Source organism: Equus caballus, chromosome 18, assembly GCF_041296265.1.
Source record: "Equus caballus isolate H_3958 breed thoroughbred chromosome 18, TB-T2T, whole genome shotgun sequence".
Lineage (NCBI taxonomy): Eukaryota > Metazoa > Chordata > Mammalia > Perissodactyla > Equidae > Equus > Equus caballus.
Genome location: NC_091701.1, coordinates 40,304,667 through 40,325,264, shown reverse-complemented (window position 1 = coordinate 40,325,264; position 20,598 = coordinate 40,304,667). Strand labels below are relative to the sequence as shown.

Below are 20,598 nucleotides of genomic sequence, written 5' to 3'. Positions count from 1 at the left end.
CTGAAGGAGTTTTAGATGACAGTAATGGTGAGTGTTGGTACAACTAGAAGTCAGGATGACCCTGTAGGGTTAAAACATGGAGGGACAAGGTCAGCCAAAAATGGCTGTGCCTGGACTAGTTAAGCAGAGGTTGCTGTGGGTGCTGGTTGTGGCCAAGGAAGACCAGGGGAGGTGCCAGCTGTTGAGAGAAGGGGAGCATAAAGCTCAAGATGAAAAATTATGAATCAGATGATACTATCAGAGAAAACTTAACTTCTGACATCATCACCAGAAAAATTAACCAACTTCCAGAAGTAGAAATGGATCTACTTGAACATAGATCAACATCCATTGGACTTAATGATGCTCTTTAGGGCCTAATAAAAAAGTCTTTTAAAACAACTGTAAAAATAATAATAATTAACGGTAATATTGAAAATTAAAAATTTATCCTTTTAGCCTTTTTTTTTTTTGAGAAAGATTAGCCCTGAGCTAACTGCTGCCAATCCTCCTTTTTCCCTGAGGAAGACTGGCCCTGAGCTAACATTTGTACCCATCTTCCTCTACTTTATGTATGGGAAGCCTACCACAGCATGGTGTGCCAAGGGGTGCCATGTCCACACCCGGGATCCGAACCGGCAAACCCTGGGCCGCCAAAGTGGAAAGTGCACACTTAACTGCTGCACCACTGGGGCTGCCCCCCATTTTAGCCCTTTTTAACTGTGCAGTTCTGTAGCATTAAGCACATTTGCATTGTTGTGCAACTGTGTCACTACCCATCTCTAGAACTTTTTCTCTTCCTAGACTAAAACTCTGTAGCCAATGAACACTAATTCCCCATTCCCTGCTGCCCCTAGGCTCTGGCAACCACCCTTCTACTTTCTGCGAGTATGAATTTGACTACTTTAGGTATGTCATATAAGTGGAATCATGCACTATTTATCCTTTTGTAACTGGCCCATTTCACTTAGCATAATGTCTTCAAGTTTCATCCATGTCATAGCATGTGTCAGAATGTCTTTCCTTTTTAAGCTGGATAATATTCCATTGTACGTATACGCCACATTTTGTTTATCCATTCAACTGTCGATGGACAACTTGGGTTGTTTCTGCCTTTCGGTTACTGTGAATAATGCTGCTATGAACATGGGTGTACAAATATCTGAGTCCCTACTTTCACTTCTTTTGGATATCTACCCAGAAGTAGAATTACTGGACCATATGGTAATTCTATGTTTAATATTTTGAGGAATCACCGACTGTTTTTCCATAGTGGGTGCATCATTTTACATTCCCACCAGCAATGCACAAGGGTTCCAATTTCTCCACATCTTCAGTAAGTCTTTTTTGATGCATCTTCAATGTGACATGGGTTGATATAGCCACCGGCTTACCAACAGCAGTGACACCAGCTTGATTGTGTATGTATCTTACGAAGACTTTGTAAGCTTACCTTTGAGTGTAGGTGATTTGAATTCTGATATATGTACTGTAACCCAGGGTATCCCATGAAACCGGGTTGATCTTGTTTTCGGTGGTCTATACGCTCTTGGTGATATCTCAGAATGGTGGCCTCATGGCCAGGTATAACTCAGTCCTGCTCCCAGAGAAAGGAGCAATTGAACTTACTGGATTAGAATTTCTTCTTCTTTTTTTTTTTTTTGGTGAGGAAGACTGGCCCTGAGCTAACATCTGTTGCCAAACTTCTTTTTCTCTTGAGGAAGATTGTTACTGAGCTAACATCTGTGGCAATCTTCCTCTATTTTTTTGTATGTGGGATGCCGCCACAGCATGGCTTGATGAGCGGTGTGTAGGTCTGTGCCCAGGATCCAAACTTGTGAACCCTAGGCCACTGAAGTGGAGTGCACAAACTTAACCACTACACCACCAGGTCTGCCCCTGGATTAGAATTTCTAACCTCTCTTTAGAAAGATGTTCTTTTCCACTTTACTCCAGACTGTGTTTGCAGCAGACCTTGGGTCTAGACATCATAAAGTACTCAGAAAGCCCTTCTGTTATCTGAACCTGGCCTAGAAAGTTGCTGATTTAAGCAAATATATACATAAAAATCAAATAGTAAAAAAAAAAAAAAGTGGAGGGATGAGGACACTGCAGGGTGGCTGTGGTGGGAGTAGTCAGACTTGCCCTTTGATGGGGAAGGGTGGAGGGTGGAGGTGACGCGGAGATGGGTGGGCAGAAAGGAAGCTTCTCAGACTTCCTCCTTCACAGTCTCTGCCTGCCTAGAGCAGGTGGGGTCCTTGCAGCAGAGTCGCTGTCAATGTCACAGGATGTAAAGGAACCGCCTTTCCTGTTTGGGCTGCCTATCACTGATGTCCACATTTTCAATTTCCTAATATTTAGAAAGCATCAAAAATGTAATATGGGGTCTATTGTTTCCCAAATTTGTTCTTATGTTTCTTTAATTTTACTTAATTTCTTAATTAAATTCCCCAAATGGGAATTCTGTATCCAGGCTCTTATGGAGTTTTTTCTGAGCCTGTTAGTTCTGATTCTCCACGATTTCTTTTGATTTTTCTGAGGCGGCTCTCAGGATTCATGCTCCTGATGGCCTTTCCCCAGGCTGGCTGGCAGGGGGCCTCGACCAGTCAGGAATCCAGCTCTCACTGAGGGAAAGAAGTCAGCCCAGAACATGCATCCACCTGCCTTCAACCCAGGGACAAGCCAGGCCTAGACTTGACCATGGGCCTAATGATGAATTTCACGTTAACTTAGATTGAGTGTGACAAACTTGAGTTAGTCTGAGCAGAGTGTCAAATTCCCCATGAATTTGTAGTAAGTAATCCAGTGCTTGGTCTTGTTTTACAAGTGTCTTTGCAGCCAGTGACTCCCATGCTTGCCATCGTGGTAACTCCCTTCTCCTCCACACATTCTCCAGACAAGTTCTTACTTGACCTGGGAGGGACGAAGGGAGGAGAGGGGGCGGGAGGGAGACTGACAGGAAGCCTCCTTCTCGTTGTCAGTCATCAGAAACTTGTACTGACTTGGTTAGCAGCCTCGACTTGAACCCACGATGTTAGACGATGCGTGTTTGTGTACACGCCTTAGAATTCTATGAAATATTGGGCTGTCCTTCATGATTAATTAAAGTGTTCAATGCATTTTGAAAAAAGTTTTATTTGAAAATTAACTTTTTAAAAAAATTTTTTAAAGCAAACTATATGGAAGGGTAAATAGTCAAACCTCCCCACTCCCCACCACTCCTCTCAGCTTCCCAGTGTTGGGTGTGTATCCTTTCTGCTTATATATATATATTTTTTAAAACAATTTTTTAAAACGATTTTATTTTTCCTTCTTCTCCCCAAAGACCCCAAGTACATAGTTATATATATATTTTTAGTTGTGGGTCCTTCTCGTTGTGACATGTGGGACGCCACCTCAGCATGGCTTGATGGATCCAAACCCTGGGCTGCTGAAGTGGAGCATGTGAACGTAACCACTTGGCCATGGGGCTGGCCCCTCTGCTTATATTCTATACACATACACGCATTAAAAAAAAACTCAAATAGATCATACTATACATAGCTATATATATAGCACACACATGTATGGCTACGTGATGTGCTTTTATCACTTATAGCAGAGATAATTTTGTATGTTAATTCAGTCTTGTTTTGTTTTTAAAATGTGTAACAACAAGAAAAGTAATCAGCTTTCTGATAGGTTCATATTCACATCAGGATCCGAACGTCAGCTAAACCAGAGCTTTTAGCCGACAATCCTGGTACAGCCGGCCCTCGGCTGTTGGCTCCCTGGCCACTGCTGCCTGCCCCCCTCCGCTCATGTGTGTGCCCAACACAAGGACCATGGCATCTTATTAGGAGCCTACAGAGTTGCAGGCAGGGAATCCTGGCGAGGGAGAGTGAGCGCATGGCCAGTTTGGCAGGAAAAACAAAAAGATCGGAAGGCCTCCTGGCTCCATGGTTGTCCTGGGGTTGGCAGAAGTACTTCAAATGTGGCCTGGTTCAGTGGACACTGATGCTATTTCTCCTTATGAATGGTCCAACATCAGCTGCCAGCCAGAATCTCCAGAAGCTATCGTTCGTTTGTGGCCCAGACATGCCAAGGGAGTCAAATTGCTGGAATTTTTGTTTTATCCCTACCTGTAGCGTGGAGGCATTTTGCCACTGTTGTTTTGGGGGTGTGTGGGGCTTTGTTGTTCTATGCAACAATTATAAAGGAACTTGAGTATGATACATTCCTTTGGGGGGTCATAACTTGAACAATTTCTGGCATTTCAGAGGTTAATTCTCTTGACTAACACCCTCTTTTCTGAACTGCCTTCCTGTGATGATGACTTCCAGGCCCTTCTATCTTTTGCTCTGACCTCTTTCTTGATCTCCCAGTCTGTTAGGCCAGCTTCCTTCCAGATGGTTCATCCTGGACTCCCAGGCCCCTCAAATTTAATATGTTCAAAGTGAGGCTATTCTCTTTCTCTGAAAACCTGTACCTATTTCTTATTTCCACCCATCTAGTAACCCCAGAGAGAAACTGCTCAATCATTCTTAATTCTTTCCTTTCTAATTGTTCGATAAGTCCTATTGATTCTAGCTCAAAAATGTCTTTCAAAATTGCTCCCTTTTTTCTAATCCCACTGCTACTGCTTCCATTGAGACTGTTACTGTTTCTCAATTCAGTAAATATTACATACTACCGTGTACCCAGAGATATTTCTGCCATCCAGGGGTTCAGAGTTTAATGATCCCATTTAACCTCCAGAGGAATCCTACTAAATCACAAATCTGCTCATAAGTCTTCTCTATTCAAAAACCCACATTAGCTCCTTGCTGCCTAAGGATCGAATCCAACTCCTTGGCTGGAGAAAGTCTTCTCTCAACATCACTGCACCTGTCTGTGCAGTCTCCCCTCTGGCCATCCCCCTCAGTCACCCCCTCTGTGGGCAAGTCCCCGCACACCCACCAGCCACAGACCCCGTGGGTTTCACAGATCCTTGTTTTTGCACATGCTAATTCCTTGACTTGGAACATCATTCTCCATATCAAACTCCTGGGCTATCCCCGCTTTTTAAGATCCTGCTCAAATGCTGACTCCTTTGTCAAGCCTTTGCTTGTTCTCTTGTAAGGTTTCTTGCGCCCTCCTCCATATTTCCATGATACTTTGTTCCTAGCTGCATGACAGCACTTACCATCTTTATTGCATGATTTGTTCACATCTTTGAATCTCTGCTGGCCCCAGCCCCCAGACTGTCAGCAACTTGAAGTCAGGGGCTGTGCCTTCTTCACATTGGTCCCTGGCCCTCAGCTTGAAGCCTGGCACTTAATACTAAAATATGTGTGTCCCAGATTGGCCAACCTCTAGACTGAAGATAGCTTTATAGTAAACAGGGTTTGTGAGGAGAACTGTATTAACACCTGAACATATTGGTTGTATGTGACAGAAACCCATCTGTAGTGTAAGCACAAATTGGCGTACAGAACTGGTAAATCCAGGGGTGCAGCTGGATTTGGGGGGCCCAAACAATGCCATAAAGGGTCTCTTTTACCATCTCTCTAGTCTTTTTTGCAGATTGGTCTCATTTTTTCCTGCTGTAGCCTGGCAGCTTTATACCTACGTCCTTGCAGTTTATGATCCAAAAGAGAGAGACTTTCTCTCTCTCAGCATCCATACATCACATCTCAAGGGAGTATGCTTGGACCTGTTGGTGATATGCTTTCACAAATCACAGTGGACAGGCAGATGAGGTACCACAATTGGCCAGGCCTGGGTCGTGTGTCCACACCTATGGACAGGTGGCTGATGAAGTACCGTGAATGACTAGCCGTGGGGGAACGACACGGAGTGGGCCAGTTCTCCAACAGAAAGAGGAGTGCAGGACAAAGGCATCAGATGTCCACTCCAGCTGTTTTAGTCATAAAAAAGCCAAAGATTCCATCCAATTTGTTTGTTTGGGAGCTCTGAGTAGAGCTAAGGTTTATGAGTGGCCCATTTTATTGTATCAAAAGCAAAATAGAGTTTTAAGACAGTAGGTATTTCAGGACAGTGCCTCCCAAACTGCAATGTGCACGAGAATGAACCCGTTCAAATGCAGGTTCTCATTCAGTAGGACTGGGGTGGGATCTGGGATTCTGCATTTCTTACAAGCTTGTATTAGTCTACTTGGGCTGCCATTAAATACCATGGACTAGGTGACTTAAACAACAGAAATTAACTTCTCAGAGTTCTGAAGGTGGTAAGTCCAAGATCAGAGTTGGTTTCTGGTAAGAGCCCTCTTCCTGGCTTGCAGATGGCCACCTTCTCGCTGTGCCCTCCCGTGGCCTTTCCTCTGTGCACCTGTGGAGAGAGAGAGCACGCTGCTCTTTTTTCTTTTCCTCTTCTTATAAGGACAGTCCTATTGGATTAGGGTCCTACTCTTATGATCTTATTTATCTTTTTTTTTTTTTTTGAGGAAGATTAGCCTTGAGCTAACATCTGCTGCCAATCCTCCTCTTTTTGCTGAGGAAGACTGGCCCTGAGCTAACATCTGTGCCCATCTTCCTCTACTTTATATGTGGGACACCTACCACAGCGTGGTGTGCCAAGTGGTGCCATGTCCACACCCGGGATCCGAACCGACAAACCCTGGGCCGCCGAGGCGGAATGTGCGCACTTGACCATTGCGCCACCGGGCCGGCCCCTCATTTAACTTTATCTCCTCAAAGCCCCTATTTCCAAATACAGTCATGTTGGGGATTAGGGATTCAGCATACCAATTTGGGGAGAACACAACTCAGTTCATAACAAAACTTAAAGTTGAATCTGTGTACCGCAGCAGGAGTGCTAGCTGCCTGACCAGCAGTGCGGGAGAAGTTAGCCGAGAGAGGCCTAGAGCTGCAATGCAGCAAGGACCAGAGGAGCAGAGAAGCCCACACTCCGGGGATCCGGAAGGACCAAATCCTGTGGTTAAGATTCCCTGGGTACTGCTCTCTGAGTCTCCAGTGAATATTAAGACAAAAAGTGTCTCTAATTTTGTGATTAGTAGCTGTTCAGTTATTTTCAAACTGGTTTGGAAGTTTTATTTTAGGAGTCTTTCTCCGATTTTGAGAGTGTGATTATGGAATGTTCTCCAAGTAGCCCTATAGCACAAGCCCTCCTGGGGAGAAGTCTGCTAAGGAAGTTGCTACCCTGGAGAAAGGGCTGGTGCCCGCAGGTTCTCAGTCTCAATTGGCTGGGGCTTTATATTTATTATGATATTTAAATGGCAGCATAGGAATTGGGGCAGAAGAGAGGGTGAGAACCCATGACATGGCCTCAGGGCACCATCTGTCCGCCTCAGTAGATTGTTCCAGACCTGTTCTGGGCTGAATTGTGTCCCCACCCACCCCTCCTCCCCAGGCCCAAATTCATCTGTCGAAGCACTAACCCCCTAGCACCTCAGAATGTCATTGTATTTGGAGATAAGGTCTTTAAAGAGGTTAAAATGAGGCGGTTAGGGTGAGCCCTAATCTGATAGGACTAGCATCTTTAGAGGAACAGACCTCAGGGATGGGCACGCCCAGAGAAAAGGCCATGTGAGGACACAGAGAGAAAGTGGCTGTCTACAAACCAAGGAGAGAGGCCTCAGGAGAAACCAAACCTGCTGGCACCTTGATCTTGGACTTCTGGCCTCCAGAACTGTGAGGAAATAAATTTCTGTTCGCTGGAGCTACCGAGTCTGTGGTATTTTATGGTGACGTCCCCAGCATTCTAACATAAGACCTAAATAGCTAGATTCCATTGTATTTAGTGAGCGTTAATTTGTTACTCAAATGTTAATTCACTCAACGATTATGCACTGGCTCTTTCCTGGCGCTGAGGCTAAACTCATATAAACAAGACAGCCCCAGTCATCATCTGGTGGTGGAGACAGACCTGAAAGGGGCCAGAGCAGTAGAGAAGGGTCTGGAGGTGAGAGACCCTGGCACATCCAGGAAACTGAGAATTCGGTGGCCCAGTCCTGCTGGGGGGTCAAGTGAGAGTGAGTAATGATGAGGATGGGGAGGAGGTCCTGGAGCCAGATTGTGTTGGGCCTTGGAGGTCAAGTTGAAGAGTGATGGCTTTTAGTCAGAGAGTATAGAAGGATTAGAGGGGAGGACAGGGGGTTGAGGATCCACTGAGCGGGCAGCCGCAGTGATCTGGGGAGGGCCAGGGGGCCTAGACAGAGAGTGAGGCGCACATGTAATAGCCATTCCTTCCACATGCCCCTCGTGGTCCCCTACAGGGAATGAGGGTCTTTGAGACAGTGGGTGGGCTGGCATTGCAGTTGTTAGAATAGAATGAGAGGCACGTTGCATTGAGTCGGGTTTTCTCCTTCCTCTACTATGTGCCTGTAAGACTCATTTCTGAGGAGTCTTTTCTGCATATGTCCCACCCCTAAACACACACACACACACACACAGAAAGCTGCTTGAGCAAAAATGTCATTATTAAAACCCTGTTCAGTTGGTGGTACACAAATGTCATTGAGCAGAACTTGCTTGACCAGCTCTACAGAGAGAAAACTGCAGACGCCACCACTTTCCCAGTCATCTAAGAGGTAGGAAACCTAAGTGCCATTCAGATGTCTCCCTCCTGCTGACTGTGCCCTTTATAGTGCCCCTCTCTGAAGGGCCCTCCCATCCATCTCTCCTGCCACTGCCCTCCTTCAGCTCACCACATCTCCCCTCACCTTCTTCTCCAACCTTCTTGAGAACAGACCTAAGCCAATTCGGCCACACACAATTTTTCAGTTCTTCTTGTTGGACACCTATGACAACCAATAATCTGAGGGACGAGAGTTTTAGCACTGCCCCACAGCTGCCCTTCCAGGTTGTAACACAGGGGTTCTTAAGCTAGGATCTGTGAAATACATGTTTATTTTTATTAGCTTCTAACGGAAATTTAGCATTTCCTTTAGTCATGAATAGAGGCAGCAAAGCACCTTAGTGTTAGTAACTCCTGTGACTTTTTCAGGGGAAATCACGGATATTTTTATGTCACACTACAGTCATGCATCACTTAACGATGGGCACACGTTCTGACAAATGCGTTGTTAGGCGATTTCGTCACTGTGCAAACGTCATAGAGTGTACTCACACAAACCTAGATGGTCTAGCCTACTACATGCCTAGGCCATACGGTACTAATCTTATGGGACCGCAGTCATATATGCGGTCCGTCACTGACTGAAACGTCGTTATGTGGCACATGACTGTCTACTTGTTGCAGATATCTCAGACTATCGTTTATGCTTATCACTACAGCATGATTACTAGAACCTTCACGGATTGTGTTATTTCACAATTTCTGTTGATGAAGAAGCATGTAGGAGTCTATGGCATAATAAACATTAAGAACCTCTGCCCTAGAGTGTAACTTAAAGGTTTGACAAGGTCTCCCAGCAAAGATGGCTGTAGCCCTGCCTTCTGGAGTAAAAATCTGGGGTCTCCATCATTCATTTGCTCAAGTGGTGGTTGGAGATGGACCTAGGACTGCTAGTTTCTAAGAAAAATCTTAGTCCTGGCCTCAGGCGAGGTCTGGTCTGCTCTGTGTAGTGCTGAGATGGCCCCCTGGCCGGGCCAACTCCCACCTTCACTCAGTCATTTAAGCATTTGGAATTGCCTGTAACAAGACACACAGACTTCCTGAAAATACATCCGTGAAACTATTTGTCATCTAATTCCCTACTTTTTGGTAGAGCCCTCTCCAAACCTGACTTCCCCTGTGGACCACCCCCAGGCCACAAGACTACTGCAGTCCTAGACACACTGTCGTGTTGTGTGTTTTGTGCTGCTTTCCTCTCACACGAGGCTTTCTTTGATTCAAATGCCCTCCTCCAGGCCATACGTCAAGATCCTGCTGTCTTCCTGTTCCCAGTCACTTCTTGGCTCATCCTTTACTTTTTAAAAAAATTTAGGTAAAATTCGCATAACATAAAATTAATTATTTCAAAATGAACAACTTCATGACATCTAGTACATTCACAATGTTATGCAACAACCATCTCTATCTAGTTTCCGAACATATCCAACCTTCCAAAATAAAACCTCATACTCATTAAGCAGTCGTTCTGCATTCAACACTCTTCCCAGCCCGACAACCACCAATCCACGTTCTGTCTCTATGGATTTGCATATCCTGAATATTTCATATAAATGGAATTATACAATATATGCGTTTTTTTTTTTTTTTGAGGAAGATTAGCCCTGAGTTAACTACCGCCAATCCTCCTCTTTTTTGCTGAGGAAGACTGGCCCTGAGCTAACATCCGTGGCCCTCTTCCTCTACTTTACATGTGGGACACCTACCACAGCATGGCATTTGCCAAGCAGTGCCATGTCCACACCGGGGATCTGAACTGGCGAACCCCGGGCCACCGAGAAGCAGAACATGCGCACTTAACTGCTGCACCACTGGGCCGGCCCCCCAGTATGTGTCTTTTTGTGTTTTCTTTCTTTCACTCAGCATAATGATTTCCATTTTCGTCTAAGTTGTAGTGTATCAGTACTTCAGTCTTTATTTTTTAATTTTTTAAATTGAAGCATAGTTGACCTACAATATACTAGTTTCAGGTGTACAACATAGTGACTCAACATTAATATACATTACGAAGTGATCACCATGTCAACACAAATAACCAATAACCATTGTATAGATAAGAGACATAAGGTGAGTTTTACTTGAGCCCGAGTGAGGAGTCTAACCCGGGAAGGAAAGCATTCCAGAGAAGCGTGGTTTTCAGTAGTCTTGCATCTTTTTAGAATGAAGAACATACATTAAACACACCCAGGATACATTTTCAAAGTTTCAAAGAGGTATTTAGTTGCAAATTAGCAGGTCAACATGACCCCCATATGGGGAAAGGGAGTAATCTGGGTGTTACCCATAGGGCATAGGAGGGGAAGTATGCCTTCTTCTCTTAAGGGAGTGCGTTCCTTACTTTAACGCTTAAAGCAGATGCACACTGTGTGTTTGACAGGCATAAGGCAGGCTTCTTTACTTCAAGCTGAATCAGTTTTGAACCTGAATATTTACCCCATATACCTCAATATGTGAAAATCTCTTGACAATAAGTCTAGTAACTATCTGTCACTACACAAAGTTATGATAATATTATTGACTATATTCCCATGCTGGGCTTCAGTCCTTTTTATGACTGACTAATATTTCATCGTATGGATATACTGTACCACAATTTGTATCTATCCGTTGATGAACATTTGGGCTGTTTCCACCTTTTGGCTCTTGTGAATAGTGCTGCTATGAACGTGTGTGTACAAGGATGTGTCTGAGTACCCGTTTTCAACTCTTTCAGATGTACACCTGAAACGGTATTTGCTGGGTCATCTGGTAATTTTATGTTCAACTTTTTGGGGAACTGCCAAACTGTTTTCCACAACAGCTGAACCATTTTGCACTGAACCCAGCCGTGTACAAGGGTTCCAACTTCTCTACATCCTCATTAACACTTATTATTTGAAGCTTTACTTTTTGAGGGGCAGTATTTTTTAAATTTATTTTGTAATTACTAAGAGAAACATAGTTTAGTCCTTTCAGCCAAATTTGTCAACCAAGCACAGAAAACATACAACGTATAGTAATTTTGGTGGGTGGAAGGTCTGATTTAACTACTTTAACTATTTACAAAGAATTTAACAGTCTTCCCAGTTATTTCACTTCCTACAATTTACGCTGAAGCTTTACTTTTTAAACCCTTCAATAACTCCCACCCTTTTGTGCCACTGCAGACTGTCCACACCCATACCTAATCCAGCCGTGGGGCAATGCTCTTATCATACTGTATTCTAGTTCTGGTTCACTTGTGTCTCCACTGTTTGACTGGCAGGCTGGGGTTGCTTGTGGGTGGAGATCCCCTGGTGCCTGCAGAGCAGCAATGGCCTCTTAAGCAGGCATTAGGGGTCTGTCCCATGACAGTATGAGGAGAGCTCATGGGCTCCCCCTTGTGGTGAGCAGGAATAAGTCTATATACTCTTACCTTCTTCCCTGGTCCTGACACCAGCATCACATCCTTTAGTGACTTCACAGGGATGAAACAAAGACAAACGAGACACCAGATGGGCAAGCGTGCTGAGCTCTTTGTAGAAGAGAGGCTGTGTAAATCTAAGTCTTTCTTTTATTGGAGAAACAAAGTAAACGACTCCAAATTGTCTTTACTTGATCGTGCCTGCACAAGTCAAGTCAAGAGGATGGAAACGGCATTTGGAGGCATCTGAATGAATCATCATGCAATAAATGTAAGACTCCTGGGGAAAGTGACTCTGGCGTGCAATGCTCTAGACTAGTGAGGAGGTGAATATTTGTCCCTGCACGAGTCGGCCCTTTCTTTTCATTTGTTTTCTCTGTGAAATTGGAGGAGCGTACAAATTCTTCCTTCTGCTGCCCATGTCAGAGCATTTGTCCACTTCCCATCTACCAAAAGGTGCCAGGCTCCAGGCAGGCAAAGATAAATAAGATGTCATCCTGCTCTCAGTGTGTCCACAGGCAGGATGATGCACGTAAGAAGCCACATACCTGGATCATTTTGGAGGAAAGAAATCTCAATGGAAAGAAATATAAGATTGTTTTCAGGCACACATGTAAGATACGGGGAAGAGCAATTACATGCGCTTTATTTTTATTTTATTTAGTCAGTTGGTTCCCATCCTCAGCTGAAGAGTTAAATATTTTTCAGATGTGCTGGCAGTTTTAGAGCTGTTATAACACTGATTTTTCTAGTACCAATGGAAAGACAATAGATTAGGTCAGAGAGAAGGATTCGACTATGGGCTTTTCTCAACTGAAGTTATCTCACCATAAAAAAAACAATAAAAACAAGCTTTCTGCAAGTGAGAGGCAACGTAGGAGATGAGAGAAATGTGGGATTTGCAATTAAAGACTTGGGTTTGAGTCCTAGACCTGCTACTCATTTATCATGTTCCAACAGACAAGCCTCTGGACCTCACGTTGCTCATCCCAGTCTGTCTTCCCTGTCAGCCTCCCCTCCCTTGGGAAATTGAAATAAATCTGCAGGAACTTCAGCAGCTTATTACATGATTTTAAAATCACAGGCTTTGGGGCGAGCCCATGGCTGAGTGGTTAAGTTCGGCTGCTCTGGCAGCCCAGGGTTTCGCTGGTTCGGATCCTGGATGGGGACCTAGCACTGCTCATCAAGCCATACTGAGGCAGTGTCCCACGTAGCACCACTGGAAGGACCTACAACTAGAATATGCAACTATGTACCGGGGGGCTTTGGAGAGAAGAAGAAGAAAAGAAGATTGGCAACAGATGTTAGCTCACGTGCCAATCCTAAAAAAAAAAGAATCACAGTCTTTATTCCTGAACCCAGATGTCACATCCTTCGTTCCTGAGTTGGCATGGACCTTTATGAGATATCTCATTGTTGTTATTATTATGTGACTTTTGGCATTCAGGCTGGAGTTAAGTTTGGTGGCTGTCTCTGAAGACCCAAGCCTAAACCTTGACTTTAACCAGGTTTATGCCTATGCAATCTCACCAGCTAGGGCTCCTCTCCACCCCCCAGGGAGCTGGTTAAACTTGGACAATTATTGTCCAGTCCCTTCCCAGATACCTGTGAGTTCCTGGCTTACTCCTTGTGCTTCTCTAGGTCACCCTACTCCTGTGCTCACGTGCTATTTTCGCTTTTGTACCATCTCCAATGCAGAGCTCAGCTCCCCTCTGAGATGCCCAAAAGGATCCCCTCACACATTGTGGGCAGCAGACTTGAAGCTGGGTATGTGAGTGTTGCTGTAGATATTCAATAAGATTACCTTCTGACTTTGTTATGAAAAGAAGTTAATCTTGTCAATTTGCTGCTTTGTTGTTTAACCTGAAGTGTGGTTCAAGGGTCACAAGGATTTACGCCCCGAGCTTGTTTTATAGAGGAGAATGCCTTCAAGGATGTTATGATCACCGATAAACAGCCCCCAGCTGCTGTTGATGCCCAGCAGTCAGGTTGCCCAAGGGCTTATCTGGAGTGAAGGAAACTCGGATCACCCCTCTGTTTCTCCAAAACTCCTCCTCCCAAGCCCCCTGCTTTCTTCTCTTGTTCAGGCAGATTTGAGAAAACTCACCCTCCTGCCTTCTTGTTTTGGCCAATTCAAATAAACCTTTCTCCATCATCAAGCACAAGCGTCTCAGTAATTGGCTTGCTGTGCATCAGTGCAGGAATTTGAGATTAAGAGGTTCATATCAGACTCATTTGAAGGTTTGGTGGGGGTTGTGGTGGGGCTGGCACTGGGAGAGCTCACATACCCGGGAGTGCGCAGCCTCCCCTGATCTGGATTCCTCACTTTGTCATTCCTCCTTTTTATCTTCCCTTTCTTAGGCTGCAATAAAAAACAAACCCAGGGCCAGCCCATGGTTTCGCAGGTTTGGATCCTGGGCGCAGACATGGCACCACTCATCAGGCCATGCTGAGGCGGCATCCCACATAACACAACCAGAGGCACTCGCAACTGGAATATACAACTACATACTGGGGGGCTTTGGGGAGAAGAAGGAGGAAAAAAAAAAAGATTGGCAACAGATGTTAGCTCAGGTGCCAATCTTTAAAAAACAACAACAATCCTCCCCCAGGACTGGCTAGAATCATTCTGTCCACACAGGTCTCAGCTTCTTATCAAACATTTTCCAATCAGAAACAGCCTTCCCTTCCAAGGAGGAATTCTGGCACGTGGATTTCCTCCAGCTCAGCACCGTTGCTTCAGGGGACTCAGTGGTGGGAGGCCAATGCCAGGGCAGCTTCAATAAAACCGCCAGGACTTGTGACAGCATGGATGTCCATTTTAACACCCATGACCTGTATTTGATATTTTAAGTAAAATTCTAAAGCAAGCAGCTTTGCATCATTAAAGTTTATTATTTAAGTGTTCTGGGGCATTCTATTTGTCTCCCATACTCTCCGCCGATTTTCTGCAGAAATGACCATCTGGCTGGTACTTCCTACACATGACCACTAGAGGGCACAGGATTTCCAGCCTGCGTGGCCCTCTCCACAGCCAATGCCTGGCGCTTTGCGGCAGAAAGGACAGTTTTGGTTTGTTTGTTTGTTTTCCCTCAGAAACAGGAGGAAGGCACTTGAAATTCCCTGGATGCAGCTAAGGCATTTTCTACAGCGTTCATCTGTGAAATACTGGCTGCAAGAAGCAGACATTCTGGCGGGTGGAGGAAAGACTGCGTTCTCTGTTTCTGTCACTCATTCGCACCAAGGGGAGGAGAAAAGGGCTGCAGAGAGCTGAACACATGAATTTTGTTGTTTCTAAGATTACTAGGAGAATATGCTTGTGGGCTACATGTGTCTACGCAGGCCTCATGGTGTAGTGGGAATAATGTGTTCTGGAATTAGACCAATATGGGATGCATTTCTCACACCCAGGCCTCCTGCCAAGATGGCAAACTAGCATGGGCTGCTGGCAACCCTGGAGAAACTCCAGAATTAACTTGATGGAAGGCAGGAGACGAGTTAGTGACACGGGAGTTCTCCTTGGAAAGTCCCCTGAGCCTGGCTCTCGGAGGAGGGGTGGTACGCCCCACTCTGGAGGAGAAGACAGAAATAGCGATGGGACTGAGAAGCTAATGGGGGTAAATAAACATGAGTAGGGGTCAAAAGTTAGCAGTGCCCAGGATAAGACCAAGATTAGAATTCTTAACTTCTAAACTAGCAGGCGAAATTTCAGTGCTAAGTGGAAATGGAGAAAAAAAGGAATTTAAAACAATCCTGTACTATAAATGAACAGTCTCAACTAAGATGCTGAACTAAGTCCTCCTAAAATAGTAATTAAGTATTTCCCATCTCCAGCACTGTGACCTTGTGCAGGAAACACAGTTTCTCTGCGCTTCAGCTGCTTCATCTCTAACGCGGGTAAAACTATTGTGGTCACGAGTCCGCTGTGAAGATTAAGCAGCCTCATGTCCACGAAAGAGTGCTCTCCTGCCTGGCTCTCGGTAGACGGTCAGCTTTCTGGTTCTCTTCTCTCTTCTCCCTCCAGTGTGTTTAGCTTATAAATGCTTATTCATTCAAGAATGTTTACTGAGTACCTGAATCAGTTAACTTGCTCTCAGCAGCAAGTGGCAGAATAATTTCACCCACATGGCAGTGAAGAGTAAGGAATCATTATGATTACAAGGAGTCCAGAGGGCAGCTCTGGGGCTCGTTGATGCAGATTCTTACCCAAAGGTTCAAGGACTCAGACTCCTTCCGAACCTCGGCTCTGCCATCCGCGGCAGGCTCACATTTGTCCTGGTGCCTCTCTCATCACGACTGCAGGATGATTGCCCTCCACTCACCTGCAGACAGCCCTCACCTCTCACACGACGCGTTAGAATTTTCCTGGAACTAGTTCCCAGAAGTGGCCCCCGAACACCTTCCCTCATGTCTCGTGGACTAGGAGTGGGTCACAGTGCCCATCCCTAGATGAGTTCCTCGCAACATGAGTGGGTTTCCATGATTGGGACAGGTCAGTTATGGTTTTCCCTAAGATGTCCCTCAGTCTTCTGGAATTGTTGGTATCAGAACAAAATCAGGTTCAGTTAGGTGAAGAAATGGCTACTGGTAGGCAACCAAGAGTGTTTTCCAGGCAACGTGGCTGGTGTTGGGCATACAGTAGTTAATAGGTCAGATGCCATTCCTGGGGAGCTTGTAGGGGACAATAAGGACAAGCGAACTGGCATTAACAATATAATGTGTGAGTGCTATGCAGGGAGAACTGCAGGGCAGTAACCCATAGTTGGTGGTCAGGGAAGACTTCCTGGAGGAGGTGCTCTTTGACTGAGACCTGAGGGATAAAGTAGGAGCTTTCCAGATGATTGGGGTAGGCGCAGAATGGGAGCTTGTGTGAAGCCCTGGGAACAGGAGCGATTATGACACATTCATGGAGCTGAAGGAAGTCCACCGTGAGAAGGGATCCTGGGATAGAGGATGCTGGATGGTCATGAAGGACTTGGAAATCATGTAGGGGAGCTGAAATTCTATTCTCACAGCAATGGGCTGGGCACATTGAAAGCAATGTTCTTTAAAATGTGGGTGTGACGTCAATACCGTGGTTCATTACCCACATATAAAAATAATAATGGTGAATTCTTAAGCGGTCATTACTACACTCATGGCAGTATTCTGAGAGTTTTATTTATTTGCTATTAACCCAATGATCCTCAGAGGCGGATACCACTGTTATCCCCATTTTGCAGGTCGCGAAACTGAAGGACTAGCCCAAGGCCTCCATTATGGGTTGGATGGTGTCCCCCCAAAACAGGGATGAAGTGCTCACCCTCAGACCTCAGAAGGTACCCTTGTTTGGAAATAAGGTCGTCGCAGATTTCATAGTTGAGGTCGTACTGGAGGAGGGTGGGCCCCTAATCCAACAGGACTGGTGGCCTTATAAAAAGACGGCCATGTGAAGACAGACTCAGGGGGAAGACCCTGTGAGGATGGAGGCAGAGGCTGGAGCGAAACATCCACAAGCCAAGGAACACGGAGGATTGCTGCCGCCACCAGAGGCTGGGACAGAGGCGTGGATCACATTCTCCCTCACAACCCTCAAAGAACCCTGCCAACACGTTGATTTTCGACTTCTAGCCTCCAGAACTGTGACAGAATAAATTTTAAGCCACCTAGTTTCTGGTGCTTTGTTACAGTAGCCAGAGCAAACCAAGACGGTGACACAGCTAGTAAGTGGGGAATGGAGATCGAAGCCCAGAGTCTGGCTCCACAGTCACACTCTCAACCTCTGTACGTTCCTCAGCAGAAAGGAGAGCGCAGTGTAAGGAGTCGAGAGGAAGGTTTTAGTTACACATGTGTGTGTGTGCTGGGTCACAATCTAAGATGTATTTCACTAAAGTTTGCAAGCCGCTGACTTAAAGGGGTTTGAGCAGAGTAATATCAGTTTGCATTTTAGAAGGAACAAAGAAACCTGTCAAGATTTCGGGACTAGAAGTCGAGAAGGATAAACCCTCTTTTCTGGATGAGTTCAAAGGCCTCACCCCTGGGCAGGGTGTGGTGATAGGATTTCTGCACTAGGTAGATGGTGGTGGACAGAAGTATCGCCTGAGGTTGCACAGGTCCAGGGGGACCTATTATAATTTAATTATATGGTGCCCTATGGTATTGTGCAGTGTACAACCTGGACAGCTGTCCTTGAGGGTCCTAAAATTGGATTAGAAGTGTTCATTGAGGAAGAAGGATAGGTAGAGCGGGAAGCAGCTGTCACCAGTCACCCTTCCTGAGCTTCCAAATAAGTCCCATGTTCTTCAAAAATGTTTCCTTTTCAACAGATCCTTGAGGATAGTACTTTGACATTCTAGGTATAAAGTCTAAAATGGTCAGGCATCGAAGGCATTGAGAGTGAGAGACCCAGGCGCTAGAACGCAGGCTTCTCCAGGTGGGTGGCTCCCCCACCAGAATGGAACTCCATGACACCACGGGCTTGGCAGATACTCATTGCTGATCCCCAGTGCGCAGAATAAATACTCAGCTGGTGCTGAATGAATATTTGTTGAGTGAATATTGAAGGAAATATAGTGAGGAATATGAATGGAAGTTCGTCACGTGCTGGTCATTTTTAATGTTCTTGTTCCCCTACCTGCCCCCACTACCCACTGCAGCACCTGCCTCCCTCCCCCAGGCCCCTGGCTAGGCAACTCCTCCCATGACCCCTCCACCTTCTCGACACTACAGTTCCACGTCTGCCTCTCCTATTCCTTACACGACCAGAGGAAAAGGATGCAGGTGGCAACTCGTGTGGCTTCTGCTGAATCCTATCTCCTCCGACAATGAGCCGAACATTATTAACAACACCGAGCCAGCTGCAGCGGCGCCTGTGACATTTGTGGATGCCCTGAGCCCTGTTCCACGGCAAGGGATTACAGCAGGGCGCACAAATCCTTGTCTGCTGAGACCGCAGTGCCGTCTCAGAGCGACGGACGGAATTAAACACGGTCTAGACCATGGGAAGTCCGAGGGGGATTTATGGCCCAATATAAAGACATGCAAATTCCATTCTCATTCAAACCATTCCTAAGCCATCATCGATTTTATTTTTCTCTAGGTGTCAGGATTAATTCGGCCTTCTGCTTTAGGAAGTTGATTCGATCCCAGGCAGCTCCTTGCCCAGCCAAGGCTCTGAGAGGCCAGGGCTCATCATTACTTGGTGTGCTCTCCGACGGGGCTCATAGCTCACAGATGCATCATAGTGACCCAGTCCTCACCTGAGCTTTGTTCCAGGGAAGATTGTCCCTTCCCATTTAGGGTGACCAACTCTTCCAGTTTGCCTGGGACTTGCCTGGTTTTAGCATTGAAAGTCCTGAGTCTGAGGAAACCTTTCCGTTCTGGGCACACCAGGATGGTTGGTCACTAGAATTTGTCACACTCAGAAAGAAACAGGAGCTTGTGGGCACAACCAAATTGGCTCAAGACAACTGTTTAAGGGCCTGCCGGAATTAGGAATGTCTTCTGTCTTTGGCAAAACCATGTTTTATTCTTATTTCAATGAAACAGAAATGCAAGACACCCGGAGATAGAGAGTAGCCACAATGGTTTTACTCTGCTCCCCTCCCCACCCCCCCCACGCCCTCCGCCCCAGTCAAATGGATGGTAAGCAAAATCCAGATGGCCTACATTTGAATTCTGGCCTGGGCACTTCCTAACTATGAGTTACTCAACTTCTCTGTGCCTCAGTTTCCTCATCTATAAAATGGACATAAAATGGGGATAATGAAACTCTGTAAGGAAACTCTGTTTTGTGGCATCTCTGTAGGGATTAAAAGAGAAAATATATATCATAGTTTTTCAGATATAGCCAGATGGAGTAGGGGCTCAGGAAATGTGAGCAATTATTATTGTCACATCTCCCTCTGCAGAAATGGGGTTCTTCCATTTTCAGGAGTTGGCATTGCTTCCTTGGCGATGGGGGCAGGGGAAAAAATGCCGCAGCTATCTACAGGAGAACATGACTGGGAGACAGTTCCAATGGGAAGACATGGCCTCTTCCTCTCCCCCCTTTTCTGCCTTTTTTGTTAAATATAATATAAACACAGAAAATCGCATAAAACAAGTGTATAGCTTTGTGAATTACTACACAGTGAAAACTCTTCTAGTAAGTACCTTTGTCGGAAGGTAGAATTTTACCAGCCATTGGAGGAGTCCTCCATTGCTCAGTCCAATCTTGACCCCTCTTTCCCCCACTAAGAGCATCCTAATATTTATTCTATCAAGAAATCATCCATTTTGGAGGGTTTTGTTTTCTTCAGGGCAAAAAAAGTGGCGTTGTGGTACTATCCAATCACGACTCTCTTATTCCTCTAGAAAACAGAAGGGCTGGAGTCTCCTTTTTTTATTTGGGGGGAATAAAAAAAGCAAAGAAACATGGTTTCTAAAGGAAAGAGTTTAAGTAGGAATTCACAAACGTCACCTTCTTTTTCGTGACTACGCCTCCTGTTGCCTGGAAGGGGCGCATCGATCTCGGTGTATGTTGTTTAAAGAAAATAGACAATAGTCACAGTCCATTAAAATCCCATCTGCTTCCTATAAAATGGAAAAGTCATTACCGGCCGAGTCAGGGGGTCTCAGGCTCACGTCAAGGAAGAGATCACCTCCTGGTGCTCCTCTTACAACCTTGCAGCTTGCAAAGGGCA

The 20,598-nt window shown here is 45.5% G+C and overlaps 1 long non-coding RNA gene across 1 annotated transcript in view; it reads left to right on the top strand.

The window, feature by feature from the left end:
* The window catches only part of LOC138918771 (uncharacterized), a 37,767-nt gene extending 17,811 nt beyond the window's left edge, over positions 1 to 19,956 (top strand). Inside the window, exon 5 of the long non-coding RNA XR_011428498.1 lies at positions 17,158 to 19,956. This is a non-coding gene — a long non-coding RNA (uncharacterized lncRNA). The remainder of the gene's footprint in view (positions 1 to 17,157) is intronic.
* Positions 19,957 to 20,598: the final 642 nt, after the last annotated feature.